Raw genomic sequence first — 5,534 nt, 5'->3', positions numbered from 1 at the left:
TCACTTCTCGGAAAGATATAGTTGATCAGGCTATATCCATCCCAAACTTGACCACATATCCCAAGGCATACTCGTAACGTGCAACTCCTCCTCTTTTACTTTATGTTCTTCCTAGTTATGACACTATGCGAGCATATATGCATGTACTTATATTTTTAACAAGAAACAGTTTATTTTCTAAAAGTATAGCCATTTGAAAATGTTTAATCAGAGACTTTTAGTCCCAAATGTGTTTATAGTTTGTATATCTTATGTGGTTCGATATACTTAGTTCGCTATAAACATTGCTCTGATACCAATCTGTCACACTCCCAAACCAAGGATGGCGGAAACGTCCGGGGGTGGAGGACTTCATGTATAGTATCATAACAACGAGTATAATAGTGCTCAAAGTACAAACAACCAACATAAATATAATTGAAAAAGTTACACCATAGTATAAGTTTTACGTGTTTCTAAATCAATTACACTATGTTGACAAAAATGAAATGTTTGACGCCTTAGCGTTCCATCCTCAAAAGCCGCTGGTTACCTGTTTTACTGATTCCCTGAGAATACAAGTAGTTTTGAAAAGTGTCAACAATTAAGTTGGTGAGTTCATAAGCTTTTGAATGAAATGTTAAAATCATTTCTTTGTAAAAGTATGTTTGTTCCAGAAAATCCAATATTTTCCCTTTTTAAAAATGTATTGTGGCCTTAAATGTCAAGGCCCATAATATACTAGTATTTTCCAAATAAGTTGTAAATTATGCAAGTTTAAATCGACATAAACTCGTTTATTTAAAGGGAAAACCCCGTAAATCTTATGTTTCGTTAATACCCCATGTGAGTTATTATAACAATGCTATGACTCAGTCGGCCTTGTATACGACGTTCTTCAGGTGTCGGAATGTTAATGACATTTGTCACCCCAGACCTGCCGGTCTAGCTATTGCATGCAGCTAAGGTGTGGGTTTGTCAGACCCAATATTGATAAGACAATGAATCAAGTATTGAATGAATTAGAGAGTAAATTCAAAGTAAAATCAAAAGATTTGAACACCGATGTAAATATGATCTGTTTGGCTCTATTACGCTTTTGCAAATTTTACAGAGTACAATGAATATTCTGTAAAGACTTCGTTACTAAGACACTAGTAACCACTCCTATTTATAGAAGAGAAAAGCGTACAAAAAATATACTAAGGACTAAACATGAAGCTTCAAATATTATGCCCTAGTAAAATACATTACAAAAATGTTCGAAGACCCTAAATACAAACTTCGACTATTACAACATTTCGACCCTTACAATCTCCCCCTTTGTAATCAAAGTCGAAGTCTTCAGTTTGTAAGTAGAGTAATGGAGTACAGCAAAACTCTTCGAACCTCAGTATACCAAGAAATAATTTTCTTCAATTCCTTCTTGTCTCCTTCATTATTCTTTTTGCAGTGGTTCATACGAACAATCAAGTTCGTATATTGAGATGTAGAATATCTCTCCACTTTGCTAGCTTGGAACAAAAACCGCTTCGCTTTTCCAGCTTTATCCTTTCCAGCAAAAACTATTCCAAATGGCTTTAAACATATTTCTCCATCAGCATATTTCTTTAACTCAGACTGAGTCAACGAAGGAGCCATTGGAACTTTTACTTCCATTCCCTTTGCAGTAGCCAACTCCACATCAGTCAGTGCTAGGCACTCATAATAATTTTCAATGAAGATTTTGATGTGAGCAACTCCAAGTTTGAATTCCTCTGGATCTGTGTTTTGCAAAAAAGAAAAGGATTTGTCTTTCAGAAGCAATGCCACTTGTATAAGGTCATACAAGTTCATCAGAGGAAAATCTGCAATAGTGAATTCACATGTTTTTCCATTTGCCCTGACCACAACATATTTAACATTTTGAACAATGTTTTCAAAGACCGCATCCTTTTTCATGCTTATCACCTTCTTGATCTTGATCAGTGACCATACATCCTCAGGAGCTTTGCCAAGAACTGCATGAAAACGAATTTTCATATGAGTCCCTTCATCTTTTTCTTTGAAATTCCCTTCAGCTTTGAACTGAGGCATGATGAACATCATCTCATTTATAGGGAAATCCAACTGGCATGCATCAGTGTTTGTAACCACATAACTCTGTTTTGGCTTCTTATCAAATGAGTACATGTGATTAAAGGCAACCAAGGCTTCGATTGTTTCATAGTTGTAATGTTTTGCTGGATCACCTTTATTCATGCCCTTCGGATCATCAGCCCTCTGAGTCATGATGCTTTGAATAAGCCTCATTTTCTCGAGTTCAGCTTCAGCTTCAGCCTTCTTTTCTTCTTTAGATTTTTCAACCAGAATTGACTTTCCTTTGTCTTTCGAAGCAGATTTTTCAGTTACATCTTTTAGCTTCGAACCACTTCCACCAAATTCCAAAGGTTTACCAATTACAATTCCTTTCAAAATTGTTCTTGTAATTGGTAATGTTGTTACGATTGTTGAGGTCACTGGTTGAGCAGTCACAATTACTGGTTTTGTTGAAGGGATGTTAGATGGAAATACCTTGCCCACCACTTTCGCTTCTTCTTCTGTTGACTTCCTTTCTCCCCCTTGCACCCCTGTGAAAACAGGAGGGGCAGTAGTTGTGGGAAGAAGACTAGATATGCGAAATAGTGGAGCAAGTTGCTTGTTAAGTATGGCTTCGAACTGCATAAACTTATGGGACAAAAATTCTGGAGTAATCAACGGTGACGAAACCGGTTTTGTTGAGATCTCCTTCAACTCCTTTAACAACTTGATCACATCTTCAAAATTTTCACTTTCAGACTTGGAGATTTGAGTTAGTTGAGGACTCAAACCTTCGTATAGCTTGACAAATCGAGTGACAGCATCACAAATGATATCTACCTTCTGATTCAAGGACGCATAATCATGTTGAACAGATAAAATTTCCTTTTTCATGTCTTCACGAAGTTCGTGAATTTGGGAGTTAACATCCTCCCTCACTTTCTTGACTTCCTGAACAAAAAGAACATGTCGTTCTTTTGTTATGCTTCGTAGATCCTTAACTTCTCCCATAAAATCAGATCTGAGAGTTTTAACACGAAGCTCAGAATTTTGATCTGTATAATCAATCTTTTCTAAAATAACAGACTCTGAGGCTTTTATCATTCCAGAAACTTTGTTGATTACTCTTGATTCAAACATCTTGAGCATAGAATCAACCTCCAAACTTGAAATAGATGAACCTCCGCCAAGATCAGCTTGAGATTGAATGATGGAGTTCAACTTTTGATTAAGAATTTTGTATTGCTTCATTGTCATTAACGTATGATCAGGAAATTCTTCATCTTCATCATGAAACTCTAGGTCTTCGAATGTTCCACCAAACCCTTCATTATCAGTTTCAGTGGGTGAAGATGGTTTGGGTGTATCAGTGGATTGAGAGGAAAAAATGGAAGTAATTGGTTGATTGATGATATGTTCAAAGGTTGGTGAAACAGAAACCAATGATTCGAAAGGAGTAAAGATAATTGGACCTTGATCTGCATCTTTCGAACCACCTTCACCCATTTTGACATTTGCATCCGTATCAGATACGTGTGCAGGGATGCCTGAAGTTCGAACCTCCTCAAAAATTGACTTGGCAATCGAAACTTCGGGTGGTATGGTAACAGTCTTCTCAGGAATGGAATTTGTAATGATAGAATTGAACTCTGGAGTTTCTGGTATTCGTTCATCCTCTTCTGTAGACTCAGTAGATAAAACAATCTTTCGAGTCTTCTTCATCTTCTGCTTTTTTCGTTGTGACAAGTGTTTTGCCATATCTTCTGCTGCTCTTTTCTTGGATCCGGGAGAAACAGGAACAGGTACCTCACGAATTAAAACTCCTTGGTGAGTAATTTGAGGCTTGCGAATCAACTTCTGTGATGGTGACTTTCGTTTGTGAGTGGATTTTATCTTGATTCTTCGAAACATCCCTGTTTTCGAAGGAATAATGACGTTCTCTTGAGTCTCTTCCACTATTGGCTCAATCACTTGTGTTGCTTCAACTGTCACTGTAACATTATCTGTCTTCTTCTTTGAAGATTTAGAGGATGTTGAACCCTTCGTTTTCTTTTCAGGTGAAGCAGGATCAGCTTTCTTCGACTTTTTGGTCTTCTTTTCTTCGCGTGGTAACAAAATTCCCGTAGGAATAGAAGAATCAAATGTTTTCAGATATGCAATCAAAACAGGATTCGTAGGATCCACCCTTTTAAGCATTGCGTCTGGAATCCGAGCAACATTTGGAAATTCATCATCATTGTCAACAACTTCCTTCGGAAAGTGATAAGATTGAAAAGTAACCTTCTCTTCTTCATTTGAAACCAGGATGCCTTCCTTGTTGTAAAAATGTTGCAGAATTAAACTCCAGTACCTAGCACACGAAATTCCATGAACAACATTCGTATGTTCTACTCCTTTTTGGAATTCCTTCCATAGCTGTGTAGAGTAGTCTGCTGGAAGATCATAGTATAAACCAGCCACCATGGCATAAACCTCCATCCTTCCTTTATCTAATCCAACTGTTCTTCCAGTTAAACAACGCAAAAATATCCCAAACAAAAAATTCCATAATTTTGGAAGACCAGACTTCTTAAAGTCACTTATCTTTGACAATGGGGGCTGATATCCCATTTCATTAAACATATGAATTATTTGGGAGAATTGAAATTCAACAAAAGGAGGTGTATTTGGAATGTCAAGAATCTGACAAAACAGTTTCTTGGAAAGCCTAACCTTTTTGTCATTGATTAGGTGAAAAGTAATCGAATCAGAGACTTTGTTATATGTGGCAGTAGATCCTGCTTGAGAAAGCCAAGATACCGGAATAGAAAAGGAATTGAACATTGCTTTGGATAAAACAGAGTGTTTTAAAGAAACAATAAGCATCTTGAATTCTTCTGGACATTGAGAAAGTTCACCATCCACATAATAATTGGTAGATTGAATCTTCATAACTGGTGCAGAAGAAGTATCTTCAGTAGAAGGATCGACATGAGCAGTAGTCGCCATTGTTAGGGTTTGAAAAAGATGAGGAACAGAGAATTTGGGAAGTTTTGAGTTTTGATCACATAAACGTATAAAGTACTCTTGAACCCCCTTTTATATGTAACCCTAAATGATTTGAATTTGAAGCGGGATGCATTTAATGAGATCCGACGTGGCACCTTGAAAACCGGACCTGTACAGCGGAAAGGTAGCCATGCGTCAAAAAGTGTCTGTCACATCACCTGGAAAACCGGGCAAAATACCATACGTCACGTATACACAGCCTGCCATTATCCCCTTAATAGAATTGTAACCGTTAGAACCCTTCGAATGGAGGCAAGGCTCTTTCACTTTTGGGATAAAAAGCGAATTCATATGCCAGATGTTCGAAATCATCAGCCTGAGTTGGTATTACTCAGAACCTCAAGGATTTCGTGTGTGTAGTGTGCCAAAGAAAGTTTAGACAAGAAACAAAAAGTTTAGAAAATTTTGTGATGTCAAAAATTTAATTTGACACAAAGGCAGTTAAACCC

This window comes from Lactuca virosa, chromosome 7, assembly GCF_052849685.1.
Source record: "Lactuca virosa cultivar CGN04683 chromosome 7, Lactuca_virosa_CGN04683_v6, whole genome shotgun sequence".
NCBI lineage: Eukaryota > Viridiplantae > Streptophyta > Magnoliopsida > Asterales > Asteraceae > Lactuca > Lactuca virosa.
The sequence above is the reverse complement of the archived record's forward strand: the minus strand, read 5'-3'. Positions refer to the sequence as shown.